The sequence below is a fragment of the Balaenoptera ricei genome, chromosome 13 (genome assembly GCF_028023285.1).
Source record: "Balaenoptera ricei isolate mBalRic1 chromosome 13, mBalRic1.hap2, whole genome shotgun sequence".
NCBI classification, from domain to species: Eukaryota; Metazoa; Chordata; class Mammalia; order Artiodactyla; family Balaenopteridae; genus Balaenoptera; species Balaenoptera ricei.
In genome coordinates this window covers 44419819-44430212 of record NC_082651.1, presented here as the reverse complement: position 1 = coordinate 44430212, position 10394 = coordinate 44419819, and the positions used below count along the sequence as shown (strand labels likewise).

General features: G+C 43.4%; 1 long non-coding RNA gene across 1 annotated transcript; it reads left to right on the top strand.

Moving 5' to 3' along the window:
- Positions 1 to 694: 694 nt before the first annotated feature.
- Positions 695 to 4424, top strand: LOC132376788 (uncharacterized). The gene is made up of 3 exons (XR_009506414.1): positions 695 to 908; positions 1249 to 1355; positions 3632 to 4424. It is a non-coding gene; the product is annotated as an uncharacterized LOC132376788 (long non-coding RNA).
- The last annotated feature ends 5970 nt before the right edge of the window (positions 4425 to 10394 follow it).

Sequence of the window (10394 nt, the reverse complement as noted above, 5' to 3'; positions counted from 1 at the left end):
ACTGAGCCTGTGCGTCTGGAGCCTGTGCTCCGCAACGGGAGAGGCCGCGACAGTGAGAGGCCCGCGCACCACGATGAAGAGTGGCCCCCACTCGCCGCAACTAGAGAAAAGCCCTCGCACAGAAACGAAGACCCAACATGGCCAAAAATAATAAATTAAAAAAAAAAAAAAAAAGATGAAATGTATGAAATACTTAGCACAGGGTTTGGCAAATAGCAAGAACTCGAATCAATAGTAGTCTTTACTATTATTAATGATGGATAGTGGCTAATATTCATTTAATATCTAGTGTCCTTTGCATGGAATGTTCCTGACTCTGCCCTCTGGTATTTATCTGTGGCTCAACTGGCCGCACAGGGAGTGTCAAGTACAACTCTGTAACCTTGGTGCCCTTCTTCTTGGGTTTTATCCAGAGACCAACTCAGCACAATGCCCCTGTGGGAAGGATGGGGTGGGAGTTGGGGGTAAGAAGGTGAAAAATCATGCCAGGTGCAGTGGGGATTACTACCAGGAGCATGCCTTAGCCAAGCGAGAGCCACTGCAGACACCTCTTGGCATTCCACCCTTTGGGACTGAGTAGCTTCTGTGTGCCAGGCTGGCCTCATTGGTGTCCTGAAGAGAGCACGTGAGTATTTTCACTGCTTCCTGCTAGGCTATGCTATCTTGGGGATTGGGAGTCTTAGGCACGTGGTTTTGGAATGAAATATTGCTTTAGAACAAAGAACAAAACATAAGCTAGTTCAGACCAGTCCAGGATAGGAGGGGAGATAAGCCCTGCTGAAGAGCCCTGTTGAAATCACAAATGCTGTGTTATCGTGGGATGGAGAAAGAAGATAAGTGTAACATTTCTGTCTCCTGCCCACATCAATTGAGGTGATGGAAGATGTGACTGCCCAAGAGAATTAAGGGTAAGTGGATGGAAAGAAAGGCCTGGTTCTGGAATTAGGGAACCTTGGGTAATGAGGTTGTATCACAGAGAAGAGTTCGATTATTTTTATGCATCTGATTAAGATTTGACTTGGGAATATCATTGTAAGGTGGAGATCTTGAGATGAACTGAATATATGTGAACCAAACTGTGTACAACTTAGATTGATATGGAAAGAACTTTTTTTTACTCGAAAATATTTTTATACCAATTAAATAGAAAATCCTCTTCTCACATCTAAAGAGGAATAAGAGGGAAGTCTGGGGCTTGGAGCCCTGAGCTCTAATAGTTGGTGCATTAATTTGTTTCACTCTGTGAAGTTAGGAAGTTTGACCCACATTCAGGTGTCATTGACGAGCCCAAGAAGCTTCAAGGCTGTCCAGTCTGTCCTGCCGCCGGTACCACCTAGTGGCAGCCAAGAACATGTGTAAGTATCTTTTCAAAAATTGCTGTAAAAAGTTACAAAAAGCATACATCAGTAGAACTCATTGTTAAGAACAGTTTAAAAATGCGCAAGAATTCAGAGTAAATTGTCAAGGGTCCTTCTGTTCCCTCTCCCAACCCCACTGCTCTTCCTTATTAATAGTAACCTGCCTTTGCTATGTATTTCCTCAAATCCCGACCTCTCTCTCTGTCTCTCTCTCTCTCTTTCTCCTTCTCTCTGTCTCTCTCCCAATCTGTCTGTCTCCCTGCACTTAGTTTTTAAAAACAGAAATGGAATCAAACTAAATATTGTGGGGTGATTTTTTCCACTTCCCAGGTATCTTTTTGAATTGAAGTAGAGTTGATTTACAATGTTTTGTTAATTTCTGCTGTACAGCAAAGTGACTCAGTTATACATATATATATGTACATTCTTCTTCATATTCTTTTCCATTATGGTTTATCTCAGGATATTGACTATAGTTCCCTGTGCTATACAGTGGGACCTTGTTGTCTGACTTACCAGATATCTTTAAACCTATTCCCTAGCACAGCAGAAACTATCACCAAAGGGCCCAGACATGACAATATGCTCACAAGCTCCAGTGTCAGGTTGGCTTTCAAATTCTGAGCTGGAGGAGTTATGTGAGCATTGAAAGTACCTTCCCTTGGATGAGCTTCTTGACTCAGAATGGCCATTATCACGTGCCCTGCTGAATGTGTACCAACCTCGTTCCCTGTCCTCAGCTCCAGCCCCTCTACCTCTCCATCCCTTGGCCTGGGCAAAGCCAAAGCTGCTCAGCATCTGTGCAAAGCGCCTCATGGTCAGGGCTGTGCCTCTTTCCTCCTCCACCATTCCCTGTGCTCCAGAATCCCTTCTTCTGGAGCGGATCATATGCCTTCACCTGTCACACCCCCTCTATGCCCCAGATGTGCTTTCTCTCATCCTCCTGAAGAGAATCGTTTGTCAAGATGCAGCTCAAATACCATCTACGAAGCCGCCTTCAACTCCTGCAGGCTCCTCCTCTATCCTTTCATGTATTTTGTATCCCCTTCCAGTAGAGCGTCTACCACATTTAATTATAACTATTTGGCGATGAGCAACTGGAATATTTATCGTAGTACCCTCACCATTTCCTGTCCCACAGAGTAGATGGCACATGAAGGTTTGTTGAACAAGTAAATGAACATTAAAGAAAGAGAAGGACTACAGTCAATAGACCTTAGGGCAGTGCTTTCTAAACTTTACTGCGATAAGGATCATGAAGGTGCTTGTTAAAATGCAGATGCTTTTTTTTCTTATTGAAGTATAGTTGATTTACAATGTTGGGTTAATTTCTGCTGTACAGCAAAGTGATTCAGTTTTATATATATATATATATATATATATACATTCTTTTTTTAAATATTCTTTTCCTTTATGGTTTATCATAGGATACTGAATATAGTTCTCTGTGCTAGGACCTTGCTGTTTACCCATTGCATACATAATATCTTACATCTGCTAACCCCAATCTCCTAGTCCATCCCTCCCCTGACCCCCTCCCCCTTGGTAACCACCGTGCAGATGCTTTGGAATTACTCTCAGAGAGTCCACCTAATTTGTCAGGTGTGAAAATGCAGAGCTCAGGAATCTACATTTTAACAAGCATCTGAGATCACTCCGATGGCCTGTGAGAGGCCCTTTGCAGATTATTAATGCAAAGCAAATAATCTGAAAAAAAAAAGAAAAAGCAAAAGCAAAGAACCTTTGTTCCTGGAGATGGCAGACACTGGAGAATGTGCTTATGCCCATAAGGGATGCCTTGATGTAGTGGTTGTTGGCGCTCCTGAGAATAAATGAATACTGGCCTAAGCTGAAGAAGACCAGGGTGCAGTGAACTCCGTGAAGACTCTCATGAAGCACCAGGCTCTATGTATACAAGGGCTGGACTCTTTCTTTTTCAGATCAATTGTCGTCAACTCCCATCTGTTTGTTTTGTTCCGAGAGTCACTATTTAGCCAGGCCCAAGCTGTTTTCATTAATATATTGCATTTCTGACAAGCCTCTCCTTGGATGTTCTCCAAGCATTTTAGCAGCTTTCAGCCTGTCTTCTCTCATTCCCTGAGGGAGGAACAAGTACAAGTTCACGCCAACGCATTCGAGAGGCATTGCTCAGAGCAGCTCCTGGGGCACCAGATGCAGGAGGGAGGGAAAGAGTGAGATAGCTCCCAGCCCCCTCTCCTCTGTTCCGGCTCCTTTCCCCACCCACCCTGCCAAACGCTCCCTGGTGTCTTCAGCAGGTGGCTCCCAGCCGTGCCTTCAAGTCTGCTCAGGCAATTTCCCTCCTGAGATAAATGAGCTCCGAAAAGATTCACAGGCTCTAGACAGTGCGGGACTGCCAAGGACCACATGTATTTGGCCAAAGTGAAGGCTCGAAACCACTAACCAAAGGGCTCTTGCGGAGACAGAGGTGGACACAGCTTCGGCTCCTGTGCAGAGGTGGGACTTTCAGGCAGCAGATGTCCACCGGGGGCGGAGCTCCAGTTCTCCGGGAGTCCAGGCGTTCCAGCCTCGGCCATGTGGATCTGCCTAGACGTGCCCTGACTTCTCATTCCCGTGACTTTCCTTCTGGTAAACGCCTCTCAGCTCTACAGACTCTGACTTCCTCAGATCCGCTGAGGTTAACCCAGTTGAATTAACCCAGTTTCTGATTTAGGTTCTTCTCTGACCCACACTTGCTAGGTGCTGCCTTCTCAGGCATGGCCTCCTTGGCCTGCCTGGTCTTCAGCCTCATGACTCCAGCCTCGATGAAGACACACAGAGGATCAGCAGACCATCTGTGGAAAACAGTGAACTCTTCTCCGATGGTTTATGAGGAACATTTGACTTGTCAGTTTTCCGGAAGGATTTATATAAATGAAAGAAAGAGGCGAGGACTGCACTGGCACACCTACCCCTTGGAAGTCTGTTCAGTGGTCTGCCCTCTGAAATTTTATTCCCTGATGCTTTGTGGAGATGGTTTGACCCTGACAGCTTGATTTCTAGTCTCAGGGGCCCTTTTGCATCAGTGTCTTCAGGTTTTAAAAAAAGTAAACATACAGTAAAATTAACTCTGTGTGTGTATGTGTGTGTTGCGTCCATTTCTATGAGTTTTAACACCTTTATAGATTCATGCAAATACCACCACTACCAGGATATAGAACAATTCCATCACCTAGGAAACTCCCTCATGCTGTCCCTTTGAGTATCCAAGTTTTATTTTAAGGCCTTAAATCTCATAAAGATCACTAGGGAAAGGTTAAGCTCCATAACAAAGAACATAACCTGTGTTCAATATTTGAAGGGAATGGTCATTCAGGATTGAATTACTTCTACAGGATGAGGACAGATTCTCACAATCCCAAGTTCTAAATGGGTTCTTAGGTTGTCTTCCCAAGCAAGTTGGCTCAGCTCTCCCTTCCTACTCAGACAAGCAAGAGCCACTTAGCTCATGGGCCATGTCTCTCTGTGGACAGCCTTTTCAGTGGGAGGGAAATGTCAGTTTCTGGGGCTGTCAGAGATCAAGGGTTAATAGACTTCTTTTTTTTTTTTTTAACATCTTTATTGGAGTGTAATTGCTTTACAATGGTGTGTTAGTTTCTGCTTTATAACAAAGTGAGTCAGCTATACATATACCTATATCCCCATACCTCCTTGACTTCTAGTGGAGGATAAATGTATTGGAATCATTTGGGTTTTCATTCTGCCTCTTCCACTCACACTAGCTGTGTGATTTTGAGCAGGCCGCCTAACCTCTCTGAGCTTAATATCCTCATGTTAACAATGAAAATCTTATGTATATTATGGGGTGGTTTGAAGGATGTCACAAGATCCTATACATAGAATATCTGCCACAAAACAGGCGCACAGTGAATGTGATTTTTTGCGTTTCTTTTCCCCATTTAATCCATCCCCCCCAACCCGCCTCTAAACAGAACCCTATCCAAACTAGCTCAGTCAGAGTTTATCTTATTTTTAAGCCCATAAGAGAAAAAAGATGGCTTAATCTTTCTCCTAACTCATCCCAGGATTTTTAACTTTCCCTGGCAGGAAATGATTTCTTAGAACTAACTTAAAACAATTAAAACCAACTTAAAACAATTTTTCTTTTTGGAGTAGTTCCACTATAGGGTCCTCAGCAGAAAAAGAGAGTAGCTGGCCGGGGCAACTCAGATGCTGTAGAGAAGGAAAGGCTGGATTATGTTGTGATAATAAACAACCCCCAAATCTCAGTAGTGTTTTACAATAGTTTCTCATTCTTCCCCCCTCCAAAAAGAGGGATTGATGTAGCATAGAGGAATGGATGGATGGATAGATAAGTGATAAAGCAATGATAGCAAAATGTTAACTATAAAATCCAGGTGATGGGTATGTGGATTTCTGTTGTACACTTCTTTCAATTTTTCTGCCTATTTCAACATTTTTCACAATAAAAGTTTAGGGAGAAAAGTTTATTTCTCACTTATGCTCCAGGTCCAGTAAAGGTTGGCTAGGGTTCTGCTCCGTGTCTTCTCACTCCGGGATGCAGGATGATGGATCATCTTGAAAGCAGACCGTTGCCATGGCAAAGGGAAAGAGAGCTCTGCTGGGTATTGCACAGGCGGTTGGCTATTTCAGCCTGGAAGCAACACACGTCGTTTCTGCTCACAACTCATTGGCCTGAGCTCCTCTCACATGGTCCTACCCCAGTCACGAGAGTGCAGTCCTGTCATGTGCCTAGGCAGGGGAGGGCTGGAAACATTTTGTGGGCAGCACAAAATGACGACCCTGACATAAATAGACTCCTTCAAAGCACTGCACACCTTAACCCCGTCATCATTAATAATACTAACATGAAAAGGCATATTCACTTCAAGAAACAGAGAGAAAACTCAGATGCTTTTTCTTACTCATCTACCTGCCTTCTTTCAGTCTCCTTTAAAGGGAGCAGAACTAACCCAGTAAAGACTAATATATTCCAAACTCCTTGCTGGCTTTTTTTTTTTCTAGCCAGCCAGCCAGCCAGCTAGCTCTTTCTAGAATCTCATCGCTTTTTTTTATTGAGTCAACTCATTCTCACTGAGTCAGTCAGAAAACATGGAAGCCATCCAGAGAACTTCAGAAAGGCAGAAGTTAGATGGAAGCTGGTGACGCTTTTCAGAAACGGGCTCATCAAAGAAAATATTTGAATAAACACGAGTTCAAAATTATTCTTGACTCCACATTTTAGAGGAGTCAGGAAAAACTTCATAGCTGAGGTGACATTTAAGTTGGCACTTGAAGGCATCTGCTAGGAAGAAAATGGAGCAGGGCATTCCAAGCAGAGGGTACAGGCTGTGCAGTGTCAAGGAGACTGTCCCAGCTCTGAATACCTGAAGGAGAATCAGAAATCCACCGTGGCCAGAGGCTAGAGTGCCTGTCAGGATTGCTATTCCAGCACGAGAGTGAGGCCAAAAATATTGTCATATTTTTCATTGGTCAGTAAATGGGGAATAAAATACCATACTTGCTAAGAAAAAAACAGAATTAGTCTTACCTAGTGCTTTAACAGTAGTTCCTATGACTTCAAAGAGTCAAGGTCCTCTTCAAGTAATTTGCTGTGCAGAGAGCTATAGGTTTCTAACTGAAAACAGAGTTTCTAGAAATGGAATACTTTTATTTATTGACAATAATTTAGAGTCATCTATATAGACTTAATCTATTCACAGTAATTTGGGGGGGAAAGGCATTGATCTACTAGACTGCAAATAAAGGAAGGCAAAAGCACCAGTTAAAAAAACAAACACGGCAGGAGTGTGGGCACAGGATGAAGTCGTTTTAAATAAAATGCATCAGAAGGAGGGTGATGAGGAGAAGAGAAGGAAGGTGTTTTGCTTGTGACATATTATTTAATCCTAACACACTCTGTGAAGTGGATAGTATTGTCACCATTCCACAAACGAGAAAACTGAGGATCAAATAAAGTCGTTTCTTGTAAAATCAGCTGTTTAAAACTTGAGCCTTATTTTTCAAAATCTGAGACATTTTTCTTCTATAAAACGGACATATGACACGCGCTGCCTACCTCACAGAGCTGTTGGGAGGATTAAAAGAAATAACAAATAGGGACTTCCCTGGTGGCACAGTGGTTAAGAATCCGCCTGCCAATGCAGGGAACACGGTTCGATCTCTGGTCCAGGAAGATCCCACATGCCACGGAGCAACCAAGCCCGTGCGCCACAACTACTGAGCCTGTGCTCTAGAGCCTGCGAGCCACAACTACTGACCCCACGCACCTAGAGCCCGTGCTCCACAAGAGGAACCACCACAATGAGAAGCCCGTGCACCGCAACGAAGAGTAGCCCCCGCTCGCTGCAACTAGAGAAAGCCGGTGCACAGCAATGAAGACCCAACACAGCCAAAAATAAATAATTTATTTTTTAAAAAAGAAGAAATAACAAGTAGAACTTTTGACATCACTCTTGACATTTATCAGATTTTAAGTTCTCTGATTCTGTCCGGATGTTTGCATATTATTAACAACTGGGTCTTTGTAAAAGAGACTCTATGAAGCCTGTTTGGGGAGAAAGTCTTTCCCTAACATACCTTAAAATACATTACTTCAAGCTATTTATTTTATTTTATTATTATAATTTTTTTAAACGTGATGATCCATTTATTTATTTATTTATTTATGGCTGTGTTGGGTCTTCCGTTTCTGTGCGAGGGCTTTTTCTAGTTATGGCAAGTGGGGGCCACTCTTCATCGTGGTGCGCGGGCCTCTGACTATCGCGGCCTCTCTTGTTGCGGAGCACAGGCTCCAGACGCGCAGGCTCAGTAGTTGTGGCTCACGGGCCCAGTTGCTCCGTGGCATGTGGGATCTTCCCAGACCAGGGCTCGAACCCGTGTCCCCTGCATTGGCAGGCAGACTCTCAACCACTGCGCCACCAGGGAAGCCCCAAGCTATTTATTTTTAAATAATTAAAAATATTGTCTCTACATACATTCTTCTTCTCCTTCTTCTCCTTCTTTTCCCCCTCCCCCACCTCCCCTTCCTTCCCCTCCTCTCTTTCCTTCTTCTTTTCCTTCTCTTTCTCCTCCTCCTTCTTCTTCTCCTTCTTCTTTCTCTTCCTCCTCCTCCTCTTCCTCCTCCTCCTCTCCTTCCTTCCCCTCCTCCCCCTCATCTTCCTCTTCCTCCTTCTCCCTCTCCTCCCTCTCCCTCTCCTCCTTCTCCTTCATCATCTTCTTCTTCTTCTTCATTTTTTGTATAAGACCAGAGCACAAGCTTTGGCCATTATCCATGCATGGAATATTCTTTTAAACACCTTCAGTTTTCCTCTTTGCATTTTTAATACTTTTGTTTAAAAATGTATTTTGTCCTCTCTGACTTTTTAAACAAAATGTACCAAGTAATAATGTTACGTGCCAGTCACAGTTAATTTTATATACATTAACTTATTTAATCCTCACAACCACTCTTTGAAGTAAATATTTTTATTATCTCCATTTTCCAAATGAAAAACTTTAAACACAGGACTTCCCTGGTGGTGCAGTGGTTAAGAATCCACCCGACAATGCAGGGGACATGGGTTCGATCCCTGGTCCGGGAAGATCCCACATGCCACGGAGCAACAAAGCCTGTGTGCCATAACTACTGAGCCTGCGCTCTAGAACCTGTGAGCCCCACCTACTGAAGCCCGTGTGCCTAGAGCCCGTGCTCCTCAACAAGAGAAGCCACCGCAATGAGAAGCCCGCGCACCGTAATGAAGAGTAGCCCCCTCTCCCCGCAGCTAGAGAAAGCCAGCGTGCAGCAACGAAGACCCAATGCAGCCAAAAATAATTAATTAATTTTAAAAAATGTAAGCGCAGAGATATTAAGTGACTTGTCTAAGGTCACACAGTTAATAAGGATTTGAATTGAGGCATCTTGGCTCCAGAATCTGAACTCTTAAACACTGGGTCATGATGAAACATTTCTGAAAATAATGGATAATCTTCCTAAATAAGAGTCATGATTATGTATATCAATTGTTATTTGATATCCACAGAAACTATTGTGGTTTAATTCAGGATTATGTCCCTATCTATTACAGTTTTTGACTTATTTTATCTTCTTTCAACATTTTTTCTTGGTCCTCTGTGAAAAAAATTTATTTTCAGTATATCTGTCTCTACAGATTGCCTTCTTTCCTCTAATTATTCTGCTTCCAATTTCCTAAGAGCCAGAAACTAGATCACCTTATAAGTTAGAACCGTCTTTAAAATATGAGTCATGAGGCTTTGAGAGAAGACCCAAGCCTTTAGTGGATGGACTTGGTGACATCTGTGACAGAGATCTTTACTTTTTGGCATGTTTTCTGTTCTCAACTGGGATCTGGATGGCTTAGATGGTTGGATAAGTGACTTCTCAATAAGCAAGGTGTCACAAAATAGAAATTCAAGGCATTTCTACTCTCCCACCTGTTCCAAAGGGTTTCAGTCATCATAATAATTAGAAGGATGGCCTAGTTCCTCAAGCTCCTGGGTAGCCACCGATGCTTAGAAGTAGAGAGACATGGCTACAACTTGTATAAAAATAGCCTTCCAGATGGCTGAGGGGCAAAGTTACAACTCAGCAGCTTGATATAGCTGAGCACTTGAATCTGGGAGTAGGAGGAGAGCTATGCTGAGAAGTAGCCAGAGAGACTGGGCTTGAGTCCAATCATAAGTAGAACAGTAGATGCCAGGAGAGATCACTTAACGTGGCAGATTAGCTGTTAAGATTTCCTGTTTACTTCATCTCCACCTCCTCCGCACCTCCCTTGATTCAACCTTACCTCTTAGCCTCGAGGGAAACATACACACATGCACGCACACACACATTTAAACAAAATAAGGAGAATAAAGTAGGGGTACAAACCATAAACCTTAATGTGCTTTAGAAGTCCACTAGCCGAACTCATCTTAGCCACAAGCAGAATGATGGTGAGCACTTGAACTCACCCAGTGTGTCTCTGGGACTTCGATGCTCCAGCTTCTGGGCTGGGGCTCTTCGGTGGGAGGGTGTGTCCGGTGACATGGGCC